The sequence below is a fragment of the Symphalangus syndactylus genome, chromosome 18 (assembly GCF_028878055.3).
Source record: "Symphalangus syndactylus isolate Jambi chromosome 18, NHGRI_mSymSyn1-v2.1_pri, whole genome shotgun sequence".
Lineage (NCBI taxonomy): Eukaryota > Metazoa > Chordata > Mammalia > Primates > Hylobatidae > Symphalangus > Symphalangus syndactylus.
This window is the reverse complement of record NC_072440.2, coordinates 28,690,811-28,718,121: the sequence shown is the minus strand read 5'-3', so window position 1 is coordinate 28,718,121 and position 27,311 is coordinate 28,690,811. Positions and strand designations below refer to the sequence as shown.

Sequence of the window (27,311 nt, the reverse complement as noted above, 5' to 3'; positions counted from 1 at the left end):
ACTAAACATATTTTTGGAACTATAATGTAGAGACACAGCACAGAAAGTAAAAATCCAAAACAACTCTATTTTTTAGAAGAAAAATAAGCAAGTGACAAGAAACCCATATATATAGAAAGTATTTTTTAAAATATATTTCTGGTCACCTACTAAGGACAGTATTTTTCATCTCTGACTACTTTACCATCAGTGACCCAGATCTGCTATGACAATCCCATTCTGTTGATGGTGGCCATGGTGGGCGAAATAAATCCCCCCCGCAAAGACATCCATGTCTCAAACCCTGGAACCTATGAATATGTTCCATTGCATGGCAAAAGGGACTTTGCAGATGTGATTAAACTAAAGACCTTAAGATAGGGAGATTATCCTGGATTATCAGGGTGGGCCCAATGTAATCACAAGTGTCCTTCTAAGTAAAAGAGGGAGGCAGGAGAGTCAGGGTCAGGATGATGCAGTGTGTGAAAGACTCCACCTGCCACTGCTGGCTTGGAAGACGGAGGAAAAGCTAAAGAACACAAGTGGCCTCTAGAAGCTGGAAAAGGCAAGAAAGCAGACTCTCCCCTGGAGCCTCCAGAAAGGAAAGCAACCCTGACCACATCTTGATTTTAGCCCAGTGAGAGGCCAGAATTGTAAGACAGTAGATCTGTGTTGTTTCAAGCTGCTATATTTGTGGTGATTTGTTAAAGCAATAGAAAACTAATACTGTGGCTATAAAAATGTTCCTAGAGTACACTCATACCTGTCAGTGCATGCTTCTGCTTTGAGTTAATGTCACCTCTGCCACAGTTATATTATTGTGAGATAATCATGGGTAGTCTTGTTGATGACCTTGAATCATTACAAGATCCTGAGTCATCAATGAAAGAATAAGCCGCTATAAATCCAATCCTTTACCTACTCAATCATGGAAAGGAGGATACAATACAGTCCATGTCCTATATAGACATAATATGATGGAGCACAAAACAAGAGCCTGGAAAAATGCACGAAGCAGTTCTTGACTTTGGACTCCAGCCTGCCTTTTGAATAGCTTGGAGGCCCAGGACCTCTGGTATACTAGTCATCAGTCCTTTCAATCTATTGTGTCTCCTGCTGAAGGACACCAGGCTTCATTCTAAAGCTAGGATCTTGGGATAGAGGCAGAGGGGAAGGGGAGAAAAGACAGAGGTTCTTACGCTGTCCATTTTCAGGGTGTGATAGAAGCAAAGTAAACAGACTCGCTGCACTGCCTGGAATAATCATACTGTGGGCATCTCCTGCAGGCCATTATGCAAAAAGGTGTTTATCCTTTGTCCCAGTCTGTCTGGAGGAGGAGGAAGTCAGAAGGAAAAAAAAAAGAAAAAAAACAGCCTATCAGTGGTGAATTCATACATATTTTAGAATAATTGATTGAATTTTAGAAGGAAATTTGAGTTAACCCTAAGTTAGCCATAACTTTTATAGAACCAGTATTCCTCATTTTCTGGACTTTCTGGTCATTCAGTTCTTAGCATACAGCTTATTGTTTGGGCTTTAAAAACGCTTTCTTTTAGCCACTGTAATATTTTGCATCCTTCCTTCTCCTCACTCAAGCACAGAACCAATTGAGAGAGTCAAAGGAGCCAGAAAGATGGAGATGAAAACATCAGCTTTATTACTGGCAAGCTATTTGGAGAACAGTCTTTAGGTGTGGAGCAACAATAAGATTCTAATATAGCACCAAATCATTAAGCAGAAGGACCTACTCAGTCACGAGCAGCTGGCAAATAGTGACCCTTTCCCAGTGACAGAGCTCCCCACAGTCATATCCCGGGGAGAATCCTGAAGGGGCTGAGACCCGCGTGGCTGTCCGGTCTTCACCTCCCCATCAGTAAGTCATTTGTTCCAGGGAGGAGTAAGTGATGCAGGAAGAGAGACCAGGATCATTAGGCTTGTGGAAGTTCTTTAACATGGATATGTTGAAGAAGAGGGAATCAACGTTCTCCACCTGATAGTTACTTCTAAATGGTAGCAAATAAAGCTATGCTATAATTAAGCTAACTAAGTAATTATATAGAGAGAAATTTGAAAGCAAAATTAGCAAGAGCTGACTAAGATCCATCACTCCCAAGCATCCCTGGAAGCAGCAGCCTCCCTCTTAGTGTAATGAACACAGTCTGAGGTGTGTTACTTACAATATGGTATGGCTATTTACAGACAACATCTGTTGTCTTTAGAATTCAGAGCTTGTTCAAAGTATCCCTATAGTAACATTATTCTTACCTCATTTCAGATTTACTTTCTTGAGTGGGAGAGAAAGGGGAGAAATTACAGGTAACATTCCAGAAATTACACATAAAACAGTCTACCTCGTCTGTGAAGAAGCTCCTAGTGAAGGACATTTAGTGACAGCATTAAGAGTTGTAGCAATTGTGAATAACTGAAATGCTCATACACTGTTTTTTGTTTTTTTTCTGAAACAGGGTCTCACTGTATCGCCCAGACTGGAGTGCAGTGGCACAATCATAGCTCACCACAGCCTTGACTTCCCAGGCTCAGGTGATGCTCTCCTCTCAGCCTTTCAAGTAGCTGGGACTACAGGTGTGCACCACCACTTTCCACTAATTTTCATATATTTTGTAGAGATCTGGTTTTGCTATGGTGCCCAGGCTGGCCTTGAAATCCTGGGCTCAAGCAATCCACCCCCTTTAGCCTCTCAAGGTGCTCAGATTACAGGTGTGAACCATGGTACCAAGCCTATTTTTTTTTTTTTTTTTTGAGATGGAGTCTCGCTCTGTTGCCCAGGCTGGAGTGCAGTGGCGCGATCTCGGCTCACTGCAAGCTTCCCCTCCCGGGTTCACGCCATTCTCTTGCCTCAGCCTCTCCGAGTAGCTGGGACTACAGGTGCCCGCCACCACGCCCGGCTAATTTTTTGTATTTTTAGTAGAGATGGGGTTTCACCGTGGTCTTGATCTCCTGACCTCGTGATCCGTCTGCCTCGGCCTCCCAAAGTGCTGGGATTACAAGCGTGAGCCACTGCGCCTGGCCCCAAGCCTATTATTTTTATAGTTACTTGTATGTCTTTTTCTTTTACTTAAGGATAAATTTGATTAAGAGAGCAAATGAAATATGTTTTAAAAGCACATGTTCAAGAGTGACCCTACAAACATCTTTTGGTTAATGACAGAACTACAATATCAAGTAGATGATCAGTAGCTGCACCATTAGAAAGATGGCGGAGCAAGAGCAAAGGAAAATCCCTTTGGTTCCAGAAAATCTCCTGAAAAACAGGGAGGCCTATTGAGCCCTCAAAGCCACCCAGGCAAAGCAGGCACTTTTGGCAAAGAAGGAGCAGAAGAAAGGAAAAGGGCTCAGGTTTAAGCGACTGGAATCATTCCTACATGATTCCTGGTGGCAGAATCGTGACAAGCTATGTCTCAGATGACTGGAAGTGGAACCTCATGCCTTGGAATTGCCATATAAACATTCCTTGGCCTTTGTTGTATGCATCGAAAGGATTGATGGCATGAGTTTACTGGTGCAGAGAACCATTGCAAGACTTTGCCTGAAGAAAATTTTTAGTGGTGTCTTTGTAAAAGTCACCCCCCGGAATCTAAAAATGCTGTGTATAGTGGAACCTTATGTGACCTGGGGATTTCCAAATCTGAAGTCTGTTCGAGAACTCATTTTGAAACATAGACAAGCCAAGGTCAAGAATAAGACCATCCCTCTGACAGACAACACAGTGATTGAGGAGCGCCTGGGGAAGTTTGATGTCATTTGCTTGGAAGACCTCGTTCATGAAATTGCCTTTCCAGGGAAGCATTTCCAGGAGATCTCGTGGTTCTTGCGCCCTTTCCACCTCTCAGTGGCCCGTCATGCTACCAAAAATAGAGCGGGCTTCCTCAAGGAGATGGGCACACCTGGCTATTGGGGTGAACGCATCAATCAGCTCATCTGCCAGCTGAACCAGACCCAGGTGCCAAACTGTGGTAAATTTTTATCAATGAAGAGGAAGCATGTGTTTTGTTGTTTTGGGAATTTTTAGCAAGTATCTTCGGAGAAGATTATTTCCTGCTTTATCTTCAAAAACTGGAAAGGAAGGGTCAAAGAAAAGACATTAGCTGGCCGGGCGTGGTGGCTCATGTTTGTAATCCCAACACTTTGGGAGGCTGAGGCAGGTGGATCACCTGAGGTTGGGAGTTCAAGACCAGCCTGACCAACATGGAGAAATGCCGTCTCTACTAAAAATACAAAAATTAGCTGGGCATGGTGGCATGTGCCTGTAATCCCAGCTACTCGGGAGGCTGAGGCTGAGGCTGGAGAATCACTTGAACCTAGGAGGCAGAAGTTGCAGTGAGCCGAGATCACACCATTGCACTCCAGCCTGGGCAACCAGCGAAACTCCATCTCAAAAAAAGAAAAGAAAAGACAGTAGCTTATGTTCATGGCAAGCACCTCTCACTCATCACAGTCCAGTTCCAAGGAAAAATTCTAGCATTTTCTACATTGGGTGCTGCGTCGTCTGAAATCAGCACATTCCATGGTGGAAGGAGTCCTGCTTTGTTGCATCTATCCTAGGGTTTAATGTTGGTAAATGAGTCACTCTAGCATTTGTACAAGGCTCCCTAAAACTCCTGCAGCAGTCGACCAAGTCCAAGGACATAATTGAATCTGGAGAGTCCTGGGGCTTTGTTTTGAAAAAGACTTGAAATACGCATAGGAAGAAAGGCATAAAAATAAATGTTCACTTGTCTCTGCAAAAAAACAAAATAAAACAAAAAAAAAAGAACTACAATATCAAGTAAAGGCAGGCCATGCAATGAAATCTGTGAAATTTGCAAGAATGATATGTCACTATAAAAGGTTAAAAAATACAGTCCACATGTCACAATTTTAACAATAAAATAGGGGAGTTTTTGTTTTATTCTTCGGTTGCACATACTCACTCCTGCGGAGTGTGAGTCTAGACAATAACTTAAGCATTTTTAAACTAATGGTCACAATTCTTAAACCAGATTAGCCACACTTTTTTTTATAAAATAATCATTTTGAGACTTTAGTGGCTTATTTAATTATTCATTTGCTCAAAAAATGAATTTATGAATGCTTTTATGAACACAGTGGCCCTGAGAAAAGGCCTATGGCAACTTTCCTTCCCTTTCACGAACCCTCCCAGTTTGATGGGATTTTGCAATTCTGAGGATATTGTATATTATGCTTGCAAATTGCTAAGAAACAAAGTTGAAAGAATGAGCACTCCTCTTTTCTGCCCTGAAATCAGCCTCAATCCTCCTTCTTAGGAAAGCTTTAAGTTGGTCAAGAACAAGATTTGCCCTTAACAACAAATCAGTGCTATTGCTAGGTGATTGTGACATAGGTAAAGCAACCTCCAATCAGAGAGAAGTCTCTGAAGTCTGACTGTGACATGTCTCTATAAAGATGAGCACTCCCAGTGGGGAGGTTCCAAGATGGATGAATGGGAACAGCTCCAGTCTGCAGCTCCCAGCATGAGCAACACAGAAGATGGGTGTTTTCTGCATTTCCAACTGAGGTACCGGGTTCATCTCACTGGGGCTTGTCAGATAGTGGGTGCAGCACATGGGGCAGGGCAGGGCATCGCCACACCCAGGGAGTGCAAGGGGTCCCAGAATTCCCTTTCCTATCAAAGGGAAGCTGTGACCAACGGTACCTGGAAAATCAGAACACTCCCACCCTAATACTGCGCTTTTCCAACAGCCTTAGCAAATGGCACACCATGAGATTATATCCTGTGCCTGGCTCGGAGGGTCCTACACCCATGGAGCCTCGCTCACTGCTAGCACAGCAGTCTGAGATCAAACTGCAAGGTGGCACCAAGCCTGGGGGAGGGGCATCCACCATTGCTGAGGCTTGAGTAGGTAAACAAAGTGGCCTGGAAGCTCGAACTGGGTGGAGCCCACAACAGCTCAAGGAGGCCTGCCTGTCTCTGTAGACTCCCCTCTGGGAGCAGGGCATAGCTGAACAAAAGGCAGCAGAAACTTCTGCAGACTTAAACATCCCTGTCTGACAGCTTTGAAGAGAGTAGTGGTTCTCCCAGAACAGAGTTTGAGATCTGAGAATGGACAGACTGCCTCCTCAAGTGGGCCCCTGACCCCCAAGTAGCCTAACTGGGAGACACCTCCCAGCTGGGGGTGACTGACACCTCATACAGCCGGGTGCCCCTCTGAGATGAAGCTTCCAGAGGAAGGATCAGGCAGCAACATCTGCTGTTCTGCAATATTTGCTGTTCTGCAGCCTCCACTGGTGATACCCAGGCAAACAGGGTCTGGAGTGGACCTCCAGCAAACTCCAACAGACCTGCAGGTGAGGATCCTGACTGTTAGAAGGAAAACTAGCAAACAGAAAGGACATCCACACCAAAACCCCATCTGTACATCACCATCATCAAAGACAAAAGGTAGATAAAACCACAAAGATGGGGAGAAACCAGAGCAGAAAAGCTGAAAATTCTAAAAATCAGAGTGCCTCTTCTCCTCCAAAGGAATGCAGCTCCTTGCCAGCAACGGAACAAAGTTGGACAGAGAATGACTTTGACAAGGTGAGAGAAGGCTTCAGACGATCGGCAATAATAAACTTCTCCGAGCTAAAGGAGCATGTTCTAACCCATCACAAAGAAGCTAAAAACCTTGAAAAAAGATTAGAAGAATGGCTAACTACAATAAACAGTGTAGAGAAGTCCTTAAATGACCTGATGGAGCTGAAAACCATGGCACGAGAACTATGTGACGAATGCACAAACTTCAGTAGCTGATTTGATCAACTGGAAGAAAGGACATCAGTGATTGAAGATCAAATGAATGAAATGAAGTGAGAAGAGAAGTTTAGAGAAAAAAGAATAAAAAGAAATGAACAAAGCCTCCAAGAATTATGGGACTATGTGAAAAGACCAAATCTACGTCTGACTGGTGTACCTGAAAGTGACAGGGAGAACAGAACCAAGTTGGAAAACACTCTTCAGGATATTATCCAGGAGAACTTCCCTAACCTAGCGAGGCAGGCCAACATTCAAATTCAGGAAATACAGAGAATGCCACAAAGATACTCCCTGAGAAGAGCAACTCCAAGACACATAATTGTCAGATTCACCAAAGTTGAAATGAATGAAAAAAATGTTAAGGGCAGCCAGAGAGAAAGGTCAGGCTACCCACAAAGGGAAGCCCAACAGACTAACAGTGGATCTCTCGGCAGTAACTCTACAAGTCAGAAGAGAGTGGGAGCCAATATTCAACATTCTTAAAGAAAAGAATTTTCAACCCAATATTTCATATCCAGCCAAACTAAGCTTCATAAGTGAAGGAGAAATAAAATCCTTTACAGACAAACAAATGCTGAGGGATTTTGTCACCACCAGGCCTGCCTTACAAGAGCTCCTGAAGGAAGCACTAAACATGGAAAGGAACAACCGGTACCAGCCACTGCAAAAACATGCCAAATTGTAAAGACCATCGAGGCTAGGAAGAAACTGCATCAACTATCGAGCAAAATAACCAGCTAACATCATAACGACAGGATCAAATTCACACATAACAATATTAACCTTAAATGTAAATGCACTAAATACTCCAATTAAAAGACACAGACTGGCAAATTGGATAAAGAGTCAAGACCCATCAGTGTGCTGTATTCAGGAGACCCATCTCACGTGCAGAGACACACATAGGCTCAAAATAAAGGGATGGAGGAATATCTACCAAGCAAATGGAAAACAAAAAAAGCAGGGGTTGCAATCCTGTCTCTGATAAAATAGACTTTCAACCAACAAAGATCAAAAGAGACAAAGAAAGAAGGCCATTACATAATGGTAAAGATATCAATTCAACAAGAAGAGCTAACTGTCCTAAATATATATGCACCCAATACAGGAGCACTCAGATTCATAAAGCAAGTCCTTGGACGCCTACAAAGAGACTTAGAACCCCACACAATAATAATGGGAGATTTTAACACTCCACTGTCAACATTAGACAGATTAATGAGACAGAAAGTTAACAAGGATATCCAGGAATTGAATTCAGCTCTGCACCAAGCAGACCTAATAGACATCTGCAGAACTCTCCACCCCAAATCAACAGAATATACATTCAGTTCTTCACCAAGCGGACCTAATAGACATCTGCAGAACTCTCCACCCCAAATCAACAGAATATACATTCTTCTCAGCACCACATCACACTTATTCCAAAATTGACAACATAGTTGGAAGTAAAGCACTCCTCAGCAAATGTAAAAGAACAGAAATTATAACAAACTGTCTCTCAGACCACAGTGCAATCAAACTAGAACTCACGATTAAGAAACTCACTCAAAACCACCCAACTACATGGAAACTGAACAACCTGCTCCTGAATGACTACTGGGTACATAAAGAAATGAGGCAGAAATAAAGATGTTCTTTGAAACCAATGAGAACAAAGACACAACATACCAGAATCTCTGGGACATATTCAAAGCAGTGTGTAGACGGAAATTTATAACACTAAATGCCCACAAGAGAAAGCAGAAAAGATCTAAAATTGACACCCTAACATCACCATGAAAAGGACTAGAGAAGCAAGAGCAAACACATACAAAAGCTATCAGAAGGCAAGAAATAACTAAGATCAGAGCAGAACTGAAGGAGATAGAGACACAAAAAACCCTTCAAAAAATCAATGAATCCAGGACCTGGTTTTTTGAAAAGATCAACAAAATTGATAGACCGCTAACAAGACTAATAAAGAAGAAAAGATAAGAGAATCAAATAGGTGCAATAAAAATGATAAAGGGGATATCACCACCCATCCCACAGAAATACAAACTACCATCAGAGAATACTATAAGCACCTCTATGCAAATAAACTAGAAAATCTAGAAGAAACAGATAAATTCCTCAACACATACACCCTCCAAACACTAAACCAGGAAGAAGTTGAATCCCTGAGTAGACCAATAACAGGTTTTGAAATTGAGGCAATAATTAATAGCCTACCAATCAAAAAAAGTCCAGGACCAGATGGATTCATAGCTGAATTCTACCAGGGGTACAAAGAGGAGCTGGTACCATTCATTCTGAAACTATTCCAATCAATAGAGAAGGAGGGAATCCTCCCTAATTCATTTTATGAGGCCAACATCATCCTGATACCAAAGCCTGGCAGAGACACAACAAAAAAAGAGAATTTCAGACCAATATCCCTGACGAACATTGATGCAAAAATCCTCAATAAAATACTGGAAAACCGAATCCAGCAGCACAACAAAAAGCTTATCCAACATGATCAAGTTGGCTGCATACCTGGGGTGCAAGGCTGGTTCAACATATGCAAATCAATAAATGTAATCCAGCATATAAACAGAACCAAAGACAAAAACCACATGATTATCTGAACAGATGCAGAAAAAAACCTTTGACAAAATTCAACAGCCCTTCATGCTAAAAGCTCTCAATAAATTAGGTATTGATGGGACATATCTCAAAATAATAAGAACTATTTATGACAAACCCACAGCCAATATCATACTGAATGGGCAAAAACTGGAAGTATTCCCTTTGAAAACTGGCACAAGACAGGGATGCCCTCTCTCACCACTCCTATTCAACATAGTGTTGGAAGTTCTGGCCAGGGCAATCAGGCAGGAGAAAGAAATAAAGGGTATTCAATTAGGAAAAGAAGAAGTCAAACTGTCCCTGTTTGCAGATGACATGATTGTATATCTAGAAAATCCCATTATCTCAGCCCAAAATCTCCTTAAGCTGATAAGCAACTTCAGCAAAGTCTCAGGATACAAAGTCAATGTACAAAAATCACAAGCTTTTTTTTTTTTTTTTTTTGAGATGGAGTCTCGCTGTCGCCCAGGCTAGAGTGCAGTGGCGCGATCTCGGCTCACTGCAGGCTCCGCCCCCTGGGGTTCACGCCATTCTCCTGCCTCAGCCTCCCAAGTAGCTGGGACTACAGGCGCCCGCCACCTCGCCCGGCTAATTTTTTTTTTTTGTATTTTTAGTAGAGACAGGGTTTCACCGTGTTAACCAGGATGGTCTCGATCTCCTGACCTCGTGATCCACCCGCCTCGGCCTCCCAAAGTGCTGGGATTACAGGCGTGAGCCACCGCGCCTGGCCAAAAATCACAAGCATTCTTATACACCAATAACAGACAAACAGAGAGCCAAATCATGAGTGAACTCCCATTCACAATTGCTTCAAAGAGAATAAAATACCTAGGAATCCAACTTACAAGGGATGTGAAGGACCTCTTCAAGGAGAACTACAAACCACTGCTCAACGAAATAAAAGAAGACACAAACAAATGGAATAACATTCCATGCTCATGTATAGGAAGAATCAATATCGTGAAAATGGCCATACTACCCAAGGTAATTTATAGATTCAATGCTATCCCCATCAAGCTACCAATGACTTTCTTCACAGAATTGGAAAAAACTACTTTAAAGTTCATATGGAACCAGAAAAAAGCCCACATTGCCAAGACAATCCTAAGCCAAAAGAACAAAGCTGGAGGCATCATGCTACCTGACTTCAAACTATAATGCAAGGCTACAGTAACCAAAACAGCATGGTACTGGTACCAAAACAGAGATATAGACCAATGGAACAGAATAGAGCCCTCAGAAATAATACCACAGATCTACAACCATCTGATCTCTACAACCATCTGACAAAAACAAGAAATGGGGAAAGGATTCCCTATTTAATAAATGGTGCTGGGAAAACTGGCTAGCCATATGTAGAAAGCTGAAACTGGGTCCCTACCTTACACCTTATACAAAAATTAATTCAAGATGGATTAAAGACTTACATGTTAGACCTAAAACCATAAAAACCCTAGAAGAAAACCTCATCAATACCATTCAGGACATAGGCATGGGTGAGGACTTCATGACTAAAACACCAAAAGCAATGGCAACAAAAGCCAAAATTGACAAATGGGATCTCATTAAACTAAAGAGCTTCTGCACAGCAAAAGAAACTACCATCAGAGTGAATGGGCAACCTACAGAAAGGGAGAAAATTTTTACAATCTTCCCATCTGACAAAGGGCTAAAATTCAGAATCTACAAAGAACTTAAACAAATTTACAAGAAAAAAAAACAGCCCCATCAAAAAGTGGGCAAACGATATGAACAGACACTTCTCAAAAGGAGACATTTATGCAGCTGACAGACACATGAAAAAATATTCATCATCACTGGCCATCAGAGAAATGCAAATCAAAACCACAATGAAATATCATCTCACACCAGTTAGAATGGCAATCATTAAAAAGTCAGGAAACAACAGGTGTTGGAGAGGATGTGGAGAAATAGGAACACTTTTACACTGTTGGTGGGACTGTAAACTAGTTCAACCATTGTGGAAGTCAGTGTGGCGATTCCTCAAGGATATAGAACTAGAAATACCTATTGACCCAGCCATCTGATTACTGGGCATATACCCATAGGATTATAAATCATGCCGCTATAAAGACACATGGACACGTATGTTTATTGCAGCACTATTCACAATAGCAAAGACTTGGAACCAACCCAAATGTCCATCAATGATAGACTGGATTAAGAAAATGTGGCACATATGCACCATGGAATACTATGTAGCCATAAAAAAAGATGAGTTCACGTCCTTTGTAGGGACATGGATGAAGCTGGAAACCATCATTTTCAGAAAACTATCGCAAGGACAGAAAACCAAACACCACATGTTCTCACTCATAGTTAGGAATTGAACAATGAGAACAGCTGTACACAGGGTGGGGAACATCACACACCGGGGCCTGTGGTGAGGTGGGGGGGAGGGGGGAGGGATAGCATTAGGAGATATACCTAATGTAAGTGATTAATTAACGGGTGCAGCACACCAACATGGCACATGTATACATATGTAACAAACATGCACGTTGTGCACATGTACCCTAGAACTTAAAGTATAATAATAATAATAATAATAATAAAGATGAGCACTCCCACCTATTCTTGGACCCTTCTCCTCTCCATTCATAACTGATCAGAGGAACAACCTCCACAATGGCTAGATCCAGCACCAAAAAGTATAAGTACTCGAAAAGACATCAAAGCCCAACCTCCAGAAAGAAAGCAAAGAAAGCACATTCCAGCATTGATTTTGGCCACGGAAATTACTCATTCTTCGTAAACAAGGTCCTAAAGGAAGTGGTGCCCCATAGAGGCATATCGTCTCGCACCTTGGACCTCATGAAGGCTCTGATTAACTTCTTCTTTCAACATATTACCATGAAAGCTTACAGGCTGATGTATTTCAGAAATCGCTGTACTCTCCCCGCTGAAGATATCCTGAAGGCAGTGTATTTGCTGTTGCCTCAGAAAACAGCTAACTATGCAGCGGCTTTTGGAAGTGAAGTGGTCCACAGATATGTCCACTCCTAAACTGCATGTGCCAGCTTCATTGATCAAACTTATCAACCAAATGATCACCTCAACATTGAATTCATTCTTTTTTATTTATTTATTTTTTCTTCCAACTTTTATTTTAGGATCAGGGTGTACATGTGCAGGTTTGTTACATGGATAAGTTGTGTGTCACTGGGGTTTGGTGTACGAATGATTTCATCACTCACATAGTGAGCATAGTACCCAATAGGTAGCTTTTTATCCTCACCCTCCTCCCACCCTTCATCCTCAAGCGAGTCTTGGTGTCTATTGTTCCTGCCTTTGTGTCCATGTATACTCAATGTTTAACACCGACTTATGAGAATGTGCAGTATTTGGTTTTCTGTTGCTGCACTAATTCACTTAGGATAATGGCCTCTAGCTGCATCATATTGCTGCAAAGAACATGATTTCATTCTTTTATGGCTGCATAGCATTCCATGGGGTATATGTACCACATTTTCTTTATCCAGTCCACTGTTGATGGACATCTAGGTTGATTACATGTCTTTGCTATTATGAAAAGTGCTGCAATAAGCATGCACATGCATGTGTCTTTATGATATAATAATTCATATTCCTCTGAGCATATATCCAGTAATGGGATTGCTGGGTCTAGTGGTAATTCTGTTTTAAGTTCTTTGAGAAATCACCAAACTGTTTTCCACAGTGGCTGAACTAATTTGCATTCCCACCAGGAGTGTATGAGTATTCTCTTTTCTCCACAACCTTGCCAACATCTTTTTTGACTTTTTAATAATAGCCATTCTGACTGGAGTGAGATAGTATCTCATTGTAGTTTCGATTTGCATTTCTCTAATGATGAATGATGTTGAGCATTTATTCATATGCCTGTTGGTTACCTGTATGTCTTCTTTTGAGAAGTGTCTGTTTATGTTCTTTGCCCATTTTTTAATGAGGTGGTTTCTTTTTTGCTTGTTTAAGCTCCTTACAGATTCTGGATATTAAACCTTTGTCAGATATTTAGTTTGCAAAAATGTTCTCCCCTTCTGTAGACTATCGGTTTACCCTGTTGATGGTTTCTTTTGCTGTGTCCCAGCTCTTTAGTTTAATTAAGTCCCATTTATCAATTTCTTTGTTTTGTTGCAAATGTTTTTAGAGCCTTTGTCATGAAATCTTTGCCAAAGTCTATGTCCAAAATAAATAGTATTTGCTAGGTTCTCCCCACTAGGGTCTTTATAGTTTTAGGTTCTAAGTTTAAGTCTTTAATCCATCTCAAGTTGATTTCTGTATATGGTGAAAGGCATGGGTCCAGTTTCAGTCTTTTGCATATGGCTAGCCAGTTATTCCAGCACCATTTATTGATTAGGGAATCCTTTCCCCATTGCTTATTATTGACTTTGTCAAAGATCGGATGATTGTAGGTGTGTGGCTTTATTTCTGGGTTGTTTAACATGCCTCATTGGTCTATGTGTCTGTTTTTATACCAGTACCAGGCTGTTTCAGTTACTGTAGCCTTGTAGTACAGTTGAAGTCAGATTGCCTCCAGTTTTGTTCTTTTTGCTTAGGATGGCTTTGACTATTAGAACCTATCCATTAGCATGGAATATTTTTCTATTTGCTTGTGTCATCTCTGATTTCTTTCAGCAGTATTTCACTGTAATTCTTGTTGTAGAGATCTTTCATCTCCCTGGTTAGCTGTATTTCTATGCATTTTATTCTTTTTGTGGTGATTATGAATAGGATTGCATTTTTTATTCAGCTCTCAGCTTGGACATTATTGGTATATAGAAATGCTACTGATTTTTGTACATTGATTTTTTTATCCTGAAACTTTATTAAAGTTATCAGTTCTAGGAGCTTTTGTGCAGAGGCTATGGGGTTTCCTAGGTACAGAATCATATCATCCATGAAGAGAGATAGTTTGACTTCCTCTCCTCCTATTTAGATGCCTTTTATTTCCTTCTCTTGCCTAATTGCTTTGGCTAGGACTTCCAGTACTATGTTCAATAGGAGTAGTGAGAGTGAGCATCCTTCTTTTCCATTTCTCAAGGGAAATGCTTCCAGCTTTTGCCCATTCAGTATGATGTTGGCTATGAGCTTGTCATATATGGCCCTTATTATTTTGAGGCATGTTCCTTTGATGCCTAGTTTGTTGAGGGTTTTTAACATGAACAGGTGTTGAATTTTATCAAAAGCCTTTTCTGCATCTATTGATATGATTATGTGGCTTTTGTTTTTAGTTCTGTTTATGTGATGAATTGCATTAATTGATTGGCATATATTGAACCAAACTTGCCTCCTAGGGATAAAGCCTACGTGATCAAGGTGGATTAGCTTTTTGAAGTGCTGCTGGATTCCATTTGCTAGTATTTTGTTGAGGATTTTTGCATCTATGTTCATCAGGGATATTGGCCTCAAGTTTTCTTCTTCATTGAGTTTCTGCCAGGTTTTGGTATCAGAATGATGCTGGCCTCAATGAATGAGTTAAGGAAGAGTCCTTCCTTCTCAAATTTTTTTTGAAATACTTTCAGTAGAATTGATACCAGCTCTTCTTTTTTTTTTTTTTTTTTTTTTTGTTTTGTTTTTTTTTTTTTTTGAGGTAGGGCCTTACTCTGTTGCCCAGGATGGAGTGCAGTGGTGTGTGATCACAGCTCACTGCAGCCTTGACCTCCTGGGCTCAAGCGATCCTCCCACCTCAGCCCCCCAGGTAGCTGGAACTATAGGCATGCACCACCACACCTAGTGAATTTTGTACTTTTTGTAGGGACAGGGTCTTGCCATGTTTCCCAGGTCAGTCTTGAACCCCTGTCCTCAAATAATCCACCCACCTCAGCCTCCCAAAGTGCTAGGATGACAGGCATGAGCTGCTGTGCCTGGCCTACCAGGTCTTCTTTATATATCTGGTAGAATTTGGCTATGAATCCATCTGGTCCAAGGGCGTTTTTCTGGTTGGTAGGTTTTTTATTAGTGACTTAATTTTGGAACTCATTATTGGTCTATTCAGTTATTAAATTTCTTCTTGGTTCAATCTTGGAAGGCTGTAGCCAAGATTCTCTTATCTCCAGAGATGAATACTTTCTTGCTATTTTGCCTTTTAGCTAGTTGGCCATTTAGGTTTACCTGACACCTGATTCCCACCCAGACTTCTGTCAAAACCTTGTTTTTCCTATGAATATGTAAAGCTCATTATATAAATTTGATGTCTATTGGACCATAAGTTTTTGTTAACTATGCACAGGATGATTTTATTCAGCTAAATATGACCATCAGATCATAATGACTTTGAATTTATTGAGATATATTAAGACAAACATCCTAATAAGTATACTAGCAGTGATAAATTTCCATCAAAAAGTGTTTCGTAGAGCAAATTTCATTCAACCAATTTAGTTCCTGAATGAATTCTTGAAAGAGCATATTAACTATCAAAACTATTTGTTTTCATTCTTATTTCCGGATTTTCCACCAGCTCAGTTCATGTCCATGTAAACTTTCTTGAAGAAAATTTCTTAAAGATTTGGTTCATTGAGGTTAATTGTTCCACATTTATAACATAGAACAATTATGAACTTACCACCAAATTTATGAACTTAAGAACTTCACAAAGGTCTCTGAAGCTCTTTCCCAATCCCATCTGCCTGTTCACTATCTTGAGTTTTGTTTCTTTCCCATTTTTTCTTTGTATGTTGCTACCTATATGTGTGTCTCTAAAGAATAGGTTTAATTTTGCTTATGTTATAACATAGGGATCATACTACATGTGTTCTTCTGTGCCTGGACTTTTCTTTTAACACTATGTGTCCAAGATTTGTACCTATTGATATATGGGGCTCTAGTTCATTCTTTTTACTCCTATGCTATAAGATTCTATAGTATAAACATACTGCAATTTATTTACCCATGCTCTAGTGATAGAGGTTTAGCTTGTTTTCAGTTTTTTACTATTATGAACAATGATGTTATAATAATGAGAGTTGTAATAATAGCTAAAAATATAGCATTTGGATTGTGCCCAGTACTCTATGTATATTATTTAACCCCCATGACAACCTTGTAAGGATAAAATAATTGTTCTCACCCCACAGGTCAGGAAAATGGGGCACAGAGAATTACGCAATTTATCCAAGGTCACACAGCTGTGTAAGGAGCAGAGCTGGGATTTGATCAGGTTAAAAGAGTCTCTGTGGACCCTCTGCTACATGCTGTGAGTGTTATTATAAATATCCTCTGGTACACATGTTCAATAATTTTTAGGAAAACTATCTAAGCATGGAATTGCTGGATCACTAATATGCCCATATTCAACTTTATTAAATATTGTCAGGCTGTCTTCTGTTTTATCAATTTACATTTGTAATCGATGAAAGTAATTTAGGTTCTTCTGCTTACAAGGAACCCATAAATTCCCTCAAGAAAAAGTAGTTTATTATACATATACAGTGGGATTGGAACTGAGCCTATTCTAGGGAATAACCACTCCCTCGTCTCTCACTTAGGACCCACTCTGTTCCTCCTGGGGTGGCTTACTTCTACATGCTTCCTTATCAGAGTTTCAGGAAATAAACCCAATGTGCTTCACTCATTCTATTTGAGTCAGGCCCAGAGAGAGGTTGCTGGCACTCTAAAGATTGGCTTACCTTTATCACATGCCCACATCTACCTATTAACTGTGGCTTGGTGACAGAAGGGCTTCATGGTCTTCCAGAGGTCAGCAAATTATAGCCTTTTACTTCAGGGCCCCACTAGCTAAGAAGAGTTTTTATATTTTTATAGGGATGTTTAAAAAAATTTTTTAAAGACTATTCAACAGGCCTAATGTGGTCTACAAAGCCTAATACATTTATTTACTATCTGGCTTTTTACAGAAATGTTAGCCAACTCTTGGTCTGTACGATGCTGCTATTTTCGCAGAATCTATAGTAAGTCAGGTTTTCTAAGGCTTTTTTAGTTCAGTTCAGTTCACAGATATGAAAAGTTCATAGCTGTCTTTTCAAACCACTGGAATGAGAGAGATGAGTACAAATGGCACTCAACAATTGGGGCAATGGTCTAATCATTCACAGAAAATATTTATCACAAATTGAGGTGTTAACATTAAGTAAAGGGAACTGGGAATTTTTCCATATGCTATTATCTCGGTTTTGTGTATGTTTTATAGCATTTTTTAAAAAATAACATTTCAAAATAAGATCAAGATTCTTGGGAAAAAAATTCTAGAAATGGCTTTAGGACTGATTTTATAAATGCATGTGTATAAAAATATAAAATATTTTTATATGAAATGGTAAAATACAAAATTTACATAAAATTTAGCATTTTAACCATTTTTAAGAGTATAGTTCAGTGGCATTAAATATATTCATATTGTACAGCTATCACCATCATCCATCTCTAGAACTCTTTCATCTTCCCAAAATGAAACCATACCCATTAAACAAAATATCTCCACTCCTCCTCGCCCGAGCCTCCAGCAACCACCATTCTACTTTTTGTCTCTATGAATCTGACTATTGCAGATACCTTATATAAGTAGAATCAGACAATACTTGTCCTCTAGTGACCAACTTATTTCACCTAACATAATGTCTATAAGGCTTATCTATATTGTAATATGCATCAGAATTCTCTTTCTTTTTAATGCTGAATAATATTTGATTACATGTAGACACAATATTTGTATTATCCATTCATCCAGTGATAGATACTTGGATTGCTCCCACCTTTTGGCTATTGTGAATAATACTGTTATGAACATGAGTGTATAAATGTCCATTTGAGGCCCTGTTTTCAATTCTTTTGAGTATATACTCAAAAGTGAAATTCCTGGATCATAAGGTAATTTTATTTTTAACTTTTTGAGGAACCACCATACAGTTTTTTACCGAGGTCATAACATTTTACATTCCCAGCATCACTACACAAGGGTTCCAGTTTCTCCACATCCTTGCCAACCATTATTTACTGATTTTTAAAAATAATACCTATTCTAATAGGTGAAAAGTGGTATCTCCTTGTGTTTTTTTATTTGCATTTCTCTAGTGATTAGTGATGTTGTGCATCTTTTCATGTGCTTTTTGGCCATTTTTATAGTTTCTTTAGAAAATGTCTACTCAAGTCCTTTGCCCATTTTTAAAATTGGATTGTATGGTTTTTTTGTTGTTGAGTTGTAGTTCTTCACATATTCTTGATATTTCTCCCTTCTCAGATATCTCAGGTATCTCTTTCTTTCTTTTTTTTTTTTCTTTTTTTTTTTTTTTTTTTGTGATACAGGGCCTGGTCATGTTGCCCAGGCTGGTCTCAGACTCCTGGGTTCGAGTGATCCTCCCACCTCAGCCTCCCAAAGTACTGGGATTACAGGCATGAGCCACTGCACCTGGCCGTTGATACACAAAGCTTTTGATTTTGATGAAGTACAATTTGTCTACTTTGTCTTTTGTTGCCTGTGTCTTTGGTGTCACATGCCACTTTATTTTCGTATTGCCCCTTTATGAGAAACATTTTCTATAACAATATTAATATTTTAAAAAATATTTTGGAGTCAATTCATAAAACTAACATAGCTTCTAAAATTTAAAAAGAGTCTATACTAGCTAACACCCTAATTTTGACCCTTTCTGAAGGATCAAATACATATTTTTTACATCAATAGGCCATTTTTTAAATCTTGGACACAAGTAAGCTGAGACACTTAAATGGCAAAGACAAAGTGGCACAGACTGGTAGTAGTCATCTAATATACATTTATTCCTTCTCAGAAATAGAACCCACAATTTTCAGCTGAGCACGTGGCCACCCAGGACAAAGACTACATTCCCAAGACTTCCTTTGAGCCGGGTGTGGCCCTGTGACCAAGTTCTGATAAATGGGAATGCATACACAACTTACAGGGAGTGTCCTTAAACAGCAGCAGAGTGTTTTCCTTTTCCTGCTGGCTGGACTGAGGATGTGAAAGCTGGAAAGGAACAGCTCTCTTAGACTAGGAGTTGAAACTGTGTATTAAGGATGGCAGAGCAGCATGCTGGAGACAGCCTTGGTCTCTGATGGTTGAACTGCCATTCTAGCTCAGGACTGCTTCTGTTTACATAGAGAAATAAGCTTTTAACTTGTTTAAGCCATTGTTATTTTGAGTCTCTATCATTCACAGTCAAACCTAATTCTAATATAGACAACCAGAAGACTATGGACTGCTACACAATGTGGTTAGTTTTATTAAATAAAAACATATTAATCTAGAAATGGAGGAACATGAACGTCTTATGTATTTGCCAGACAATGTTGCTGGAAAATGAAATCTTGTGCCACTTAGCAGCCTTTTCTCAGGGAGATGGCAGGAGCTTGCTTGTTTTTAGTCTATTGCACACATGATGTGATTATGAAACATTGTGTAAAATGCAAAAATATGTGAGAGATTCAAAGAAGATAGGAAACAGAATTTTCCCCTATGTCAACAACATGAGCAATATGTGGATTTTGTCATAATTTGAAGCTAGTGGCACATGGTATCATAGAAGATGCCACACACCAACAAGAAAGAATAGTGCTGACTTTTCAAAACAAATCACCCAAACAATAAAGTTCTATCAAATTTACAGATTATTCTTCTCTAACTTAAGAAATCTTGCTTTGGAAATAAATAATATACTATCTTATATAATGTATATGCTATAATTTACTATAATTGTTTAAAGACTTGCTATGCACACTGCTAGCTTGTTCTTGTATGAGCTAAATGTGTCAGAAAGTACTGGGGAATAGGAAAGTATCACCAAGTAAAATAACACCTTACATATGGTGCTTATAGTTCATTTATGCATTCACAAAGTATTGAATGCCTTCTTTACACTAGATGCTGAGAAAACAAAGACTAGTTCCATCCCTTTGAAAGTTTAGGATCTTATGAAATAGCAAACTGAAAAGAAAATAAATTACTGGGAACAGCTGACATGCATTGAGCGTCTGACTCTCATGTAGGCATAATTCTAAAGACTCCTTGTTTGTCACCTCAATATAAAACCCAAAGCAACCACATGAGACAGATACCGTTATCACTTCACAGAGAGGGAAACTGAGGAATGAAAAAAGCTAAAAAACTTGCAGAGGTCACACAGGTAGTCATTTTAAAAAGGTGATTTAAAGGATTCCCTATTTAATAAATGGTGCTGGGAAAACTGGCTAGCCATATGTAGAAAGCTGAAACTGGATCCCTTCCTTACACCTTATACAAAAATTAATTCAAGATGGATTAAAGACTTACATGTTAGACCTAAAACCATTAAAATCCTACAAGAAAACCTAGGCAATACCATCCAGGACATAGGCGTGGGCAAGGACTTCATGTCTAAAACACCAAAAGCAACGGCAACGAAAGCCAAAATTGACAAATGGGGTCTAATTAAACTAAAGAGCTTCTGCACAGCAAAAGAAACTACCATCAGAGTGAACAGACAACCTACAGAATGGGAGAAAATTTTCGCAACCTTCTCATTTGACAAAGGGCTAATATCCAGAATCTACAATGAACTCAAACAAATTTACAAGAAAAAAACAAACAACCCCATCAAAAAGTGGGCAAAGGACATGAACAGACACTTCTCAAAAGAAGACATTTATGCAGCCAAAAAACATATGAAAAAATGCTCATCATCACTGGCCATCAGAGAAATGCAAATCAAAACCACAGTGAGATACCATCTCACACCAGTTAGAATGGCCATCATTCAAAAGTCAGGAAACAACAGGTGCTGGAGAGGATGTGGAGAAATAGGAACACTTTTACACTGTTGGTGGGACTGTAAACTAGTTCAACCATTTTGGAAGTCAGTGTGGCGATTCCTCAGGGATCTAGAACTAGAAATACCATTTGACCCAGCCATCCCATTACTGGGTATATACCCAAAGGACTATAAATCATGCTGCTATAAAGACACATGCACACATATGTTTATTGCGGCACTATTCACAATAGCAAAGAGTTGGAACCAACCCAAATGTCCAACAACGATAGACTGGATTAAGAAAATGTGGCACATATACACCATGGAATACTACGCAGCCATAAAAAATGATGAGTTCATGTCCTTTGTAGGGACATGGATGAAACTGGAAAACATCATTCTCAGTAAACTATCGCAAGGACAAAAAACCAAACACCGCATGTTCTCACTCATAGGTGGGAATTAAACAATGAGAACTCATGGACACAGGAAAGGGAACATCACACTCCGGGGACTGTTGTGGGGTGGGGGGAGGGGGGAGGGACAGCATTAGGAGACATACCTAATGCTAAATGATGAGTTAATGGGTGCAGCAAAACAACATGGCACATGGATACATATGTAACAAACCTGCACATTGTGCACATGTACCCTAAAACCTAAAGTATAATAATAAAAAATAAATAAATAAATAAATAAGAAAATGGGACTTTAAAAAATAAAAATAAATAAAAAATAAAATAAATAAAAAGGTGATTTATGGCCAGGCGCGATGGCTCACACCTGTAATCCCAACACTTTGGGAGGCCGAGGCGGGCGGATCACCTGAGGTCAGGAGTTTCAGAGCAGCATGGCCAACATGGGGAAACCCCGTCTCTACTAAAAATACAAAAGTTAGCCGGGCATGGTGGCACAGGCCTGTAATCCCAGCTTCTTGGGAGGCTGGGGCAGGAGAATCGCTTGAACCCAGGAGACAGAGGTGGCAGTGAGCTGAGATCATGCCACTGCACTCCAGCCTGGGTGAGACAGTGACACTCTGTCAAAAAAAAAAAAAAAAAGGGTAACTTACACTCACATACTCTGGCTTCAGAGCCCACAACACAGTGCAATACTGCATCTCATATGGAAGGAATCATGTAGAAGATGCTGTGAAACATGGGAGAAACATCCAACCCCTACCAGAAAGCCATTTTAGAGGGGATGATGCCTGACCTAGGTCTTGAAGGATGAGTAGAAAATTCATGTAAGGCAGAAGGAACAATAGCTGCTAATGCATAGGGCAATAAACAGCATAAACTTAAGTTAATTGCAGTTTAAGTGGCTACAAATAAGCACAGAAGGGAGGTTGGTGAAAATGAGATTAGAGAGGTAGGCAAATATCTGTCAGCTAACTTATCCCTTGAATTTGATCCCAGTACTTATGAGAAGATTTATAGAAGGACTTTAAGAAGGAGAAATGTGATTTCATTTATATTTAGATTATTCTCACAGTAGTAACATGGAGGATGAATTAAAGCAAGGTGAGTCCAGTGTGCATACTATTGGAATTATCCAGGAAAGTCTTGATGAGGGCCTGAACCAAGCCAGTGGCAGTGGAGATGAGGAGAAAGAGATAAATTTGAAAGGAATTTTGGAGGCAGAATCCACAGGAGATAAGTGCAATGTGTGCAATAACAGAGAAACCGCCAATTAGGGATTCCCAGAGCTCTGGCCCAAGAGACTGGATGGATCCAAGACATTAAGCACAGTTTACTTGGCACTTCCATGTAAAATATCTAGACGGTATGCAAGGAAGTTGTAAATGGTGCCACATAAGAAGTATTACAAGAGTGTTCAAAGTACACAGAATCTGGCAAAAGTCAAATGACCTTGGGCAGGTGACTAGCACTTGCTTAAAGCTTAGCTAGAAGAGGACAGCTTGAATTTTTAATACTCCAGATCATTTTCTAATCACAGCTCTGTGCTATGCCACACATCATGTATAACAGATTTTTCTCACCTCTGACAGCTGATTATTTCAGAAGACATTTGGCAGTATGGGGAATAACTAGCAGACTATGTAAATATATAGGAAGAAAATAGCAACCTATAAATATAAGTCAGGTTGGAAGGTTATTCAGCTGCATCCAAAACAAAGAATCTAGAAAATAATTTGGGTTATTTGCAAAAGGAGAGAGTGACCACTGATTGATTCTAGCCTGAGTTTGGAAACAACAGAGACATTCCTAGCAGGAAAGAAAGCACATGTTGCTTTGAAATTAGTCTTTAACTGTTTATTATTGAGGATGACGATTCTTCCAAAAAACCTTCTTTAAAACTAAAGAGCTTTTGATTGCTCAGCAAATGAGAAAACTATTAGATGGAAAATCATCAAGGATATAGAATATTTGAAAAATATAATTAACCAACAGTACCCAATTCACATATAAAACATTCCACCCAACAAAAACAGAATACACTTTTTTCCAGTGCCCATGGAACATTCATTCACCAAGGTAGACCATCTCCTGGGCCATAAAACCTCAACAAATGTTTTAAAATTAAAATCATACGTTTTTCTAACCATAACAGAAACAACCTAGGAATCAGTAATAAGATAAAATTTTCTTAAAATACTTAGAAATTAAACACTTTTAAATGACCTATGGGTCAAAGATGGAGTTCAAACAAAAAGTTTTAAACACATAGAATTTCAATGCAATTAAAATTACAACATATCAAAATATGTGGGATGCAGTTAAAGCAATGCTGAGAAACTTACAGCACTTACATTTCTAATGCTTACATTAGAAAGGAGGAAAGATCTCAAATTAATAAACTAAGTTCCCACCTCAAGAAATTAGAAAAACAAGATCAAAGCAAACCCAAACCCAGCAGAAAAAAGGAAATAATAAGAGCAGAAATCAATGAAATAAAAAATAGGAAAATGATAGAGAAAGTCAATGAAATAAGAGGGTGGTTTAAAAAATCAATAAAATTGATAATCCTCTAGCGATACTGGTAAAAAATAAAAAAAGAGAAGACAAAAATTATCAATAGCAGGAATGAAATAAGATATCACTACAGATCCTGCAGCCAGTAAAAGGATGATAAGGAAATACTACATGTATTAGTCCATTTTCACAGTGCTATAAAGAACTGCCTGAGACTGGGTAATTTATAAAGGAAAGAGGTTTAATTGACTCACAGTTCAACATGGCTGGGGAGGCCTCAGGAAACTTACAGTTTTGGTGGAACGGGAAGGGGAAGAAGGGCACCTTCTTCACAAGGCATCAGGAAGGAGAAGTGCCAAGAGAAGGGGGAAGAGCCCCTGATAAAAACCATCAGATCTCATGAGAACTCACTCACTATCACAATAACATCATGGAGGAAACCGCCCCCATGATTCAATTACTTCTACCTGGTCTCTCCCTTGACACATGGGAATTACGAGGATTATGGGGATTACAATTCAAGATGTGGTTTGAGTGGGGACACAAAGCCTAACCATATTACTACATAACAACCTCACAGTCATGTAGTCAACAACTTTGAAGAAATAGACCAATCAATTCCTTAAAAATAACAAACTACCAATACTCTGCCTAGATTACATTGATAACCAAATTACCCCTATAGCCATTAAATCAAATTTATAATTTAAAACCTTCTGCATAAGAAATCTTGGACTCCCAATTTCTGGTCCAACATATAAGAAACTTTGACCTGGTCACTCTGCCCTAATCACAAGTAAAAAGCTGAATAACCTGAAAAATCAACAGCTCTTCTTAGATCCATAAGAGAAGTGAGCTTGTAGGGCAAACTGCTGCCCCCCAAACTGGGAAGACAGGTAAATACAGAGAATCATAATTTACCAAAGCAGGAGCTCATGAGCAGAAACCTATGTGGAACTGGTGACAGGGTGAGAGAACCTGAACTGTAATTCACAAATTGCTGGAGGCTCAGTGTGGACAAGTCTGGAAGATAAAAACTCCAGGGATACCCAGTCAAGGGAGATGGGGAAGATGGCACATTTTTGTGAGAGTAAATATGAGAGAAACATCCCTTAATGATTCCAGTAAAAGGAAAGAAAATGAGTAATTCTGAATGCTCCAGAACATTCTGTTCTTCTTACCAAAGCCTGCCCTTGGAAGAAACAAATCACAGCCTAATCTGCTGGGGTTTTATCAGAGCCTAGCTAACCTGGGGGAAAGGAAATATCCAACCAGCTGGTTCAAGCCTTCTTAGTAACACAAGAAAAATGCCCAACTCAAGTCTCCTCTAGCCATCCTGTCCCACCTAAAGGGGAAAAACTGAGAACCAAACCCTAAGTTTACAGTCCAGAGGCATGGGCTCACTAAAAGACTGAGACCTAACCATACGGCTATGGAAGGCTTCCTCTCACCCCACACCTTACTACCACATTACTAAAGGCTTATTTACGAAGTTCTCTTTACCCAGTACATCATGTCAGGCTATCAAAAAAAAATTACATAGAAAGAAAAAAAACTATTGCTATTTACAGATGGCTGATAAAGACTACAAATCTGTGACTAGCATCTTTTTTTTTTTTTTTTTTTTGAGACAGGATCTCACTCCATCTCACTGTGTCGCCCGGACTGGAGTGCCATGTTGCGATCTCGGCTCACCACAACCTCCGCCTCCCAGGCTCAAGCAATTCTCTTGTCTCAGCCTCCAGAGTAGCTGAGATTACAGGAGCATGCACTACCACTCAGCTAATTTTTGTATTTTTAATAGAGACAGGGTTTCACCATGTTGGCCTGCCTGATCTTGAACTCCTGACCACAAATAATACATCTGCCTTGGCCTCCCAAAGTGCTGAGATTACTGGCGTGAGCCACGGTGCCCAGCTTCAGCCTCACTTTTAATGATGAAAGACTGAACACTGAATATTTTCTTCAGAAGATTGGGAACCAGACAAGAATGTTCACTTTTATTATTTCCTCTAAACATTGTTCTGGTGATGCCAGGAAAATTATGCAAGAAAAAAAAAAAGACCTTCAATTTGAAAAGTGAAAAATAAATTATCTTTATTTCAGATGACATCAAAAAAGAAAAAACTACAAGGCATACTAAAAGGTGAAAAACATAATGTGAAAAAACAGAGTTAAGTATCAGAACCAGACCCAGATATAGCAGGGGTGTTGGAATTACCAAATTGGGAATTTAAAACAACTGTGATTAAGATGATAAGGGCTTTCATGTGTAAAGTAAACACTGTGCATGCAGATGGGCAATGTAAGCAGAGAGGTGAAATTCTAAAAAGAAACCCAAAAGAAATGCTAGAGATCGAAAACACAGAACTACAGAATAATGAGCTTATTGGCACATTGGACATGGCTGAGGAAGGAATCTCTGAACTTGAGGATATCTCAACAGAAACTGCTAAGACTGAAAAACAAAGAGAAAAAAAGACTGAAAACCTCCCCAGAATATTCAAGAACTGTGGGACAACTATATAAAAGGTATAACACACACGCAATGACAATACAAGAAAGAGACGAAAGGAAGGGAAGAAAAATATCTGAAACAATAATAACTGGGAACTTTACCAAATTAATGTCAGATGCCAAACCACAGATCTAGGAAGCTCAGAGAACACCAAGTAGGGTAAATGTCAAAAAACTATGCCTCAGGATATTCAAACTACAGAACAACTAAAGATAAACCAAACATCAGGAAAGAAGCCAGAGGGGAAAAAAACACCTAACTTACAGAGAAGCAAAGATAAGAATTACATCCAGCTTCTCAGAAACCATGCAAGCTGGAAAAGAATGGAGTGAAACATTCAAAGTGTTGAGATAAAAAGAAAAGCCAACCTAGAATTCTGCAAAATTATATTTCAAAACTGAAGGAGAAATAAAGATTTTCTCAGACAAATAAAAATGGACGGAATGGATTGCCAATAGATTTGCCTTGCAAGAAATGTTGTAAGTTCTTTAGAGAGAAGGGAAAATATGTAAGGCAGAAACTCATATCTACATAAAGGAAGAACAAGAATGAATGAATAAGTGAAGGTAAAATTAAAAGTTTTATTTGTTCTTATTTTGATTAATCCCACAGAGAAGTTTGTTCAAAAAAATAATAGCAACAATGTACAATAGTTCCCACTTATCTGCAGTTCCACTTTCTTCGGTTTCATTTACCTATGGTCAACCAAGGTCGAAAATATTAAATGGAGGCTGGGCGTGGTGGCTCACACCTGTAATCCCAGCATTTTGGGAGACCAAGAC

The 27,311-nt window shown here is 39.4% G+C and overlaps 2 protein-coding genes and 1 pseudogene across 6 annotated transcripts in view; 2 read left to right on the top strand and 1 right to left on the bottom strand.

The window, feature by feature from the left end:
• The window catches only part of ZNF366 (zinc finger protein 366), a 354,936-nt gene that overhangs the window by 289,304 nt on the left and 38,321 nt on the right, over positions 1-27,311 (bottom strand). The window contains exon 3 of one of the 5 annotated variants that reach the window (XR_010117052.1): positions 1,179-1,306. The exons of the other annotated variants lie outside the window; for them this stretch is intronic. The gene's annotated coding sequence lies outside the window, so the exon portion shown is untranslated. The remainder of the gene's footprint in view (positions 1-1,178; positions 1,307-27,311) is intronic. 5 annotated transcript variants of the gene reach the window in all.
• Positions 3,167-4,688, top strand: LOC129467441 (ribosomal protein uL30-like; annotated as a pseudogene).
• Positions 16,546-27,311, top strand: part of TNPO1 (transportin 1) — a 149,016-nt gene continuing 138,250 nt past the window's right edge. The window contains exon 1 of the mRNA XM_055253775.2: positions 16,546-16,568. The gene's annotated coding sequence lies outside the window, so the exon portion shown is untranslated. The remainder of the gene's footprint in view (positions 16,569-27,311) is intronic.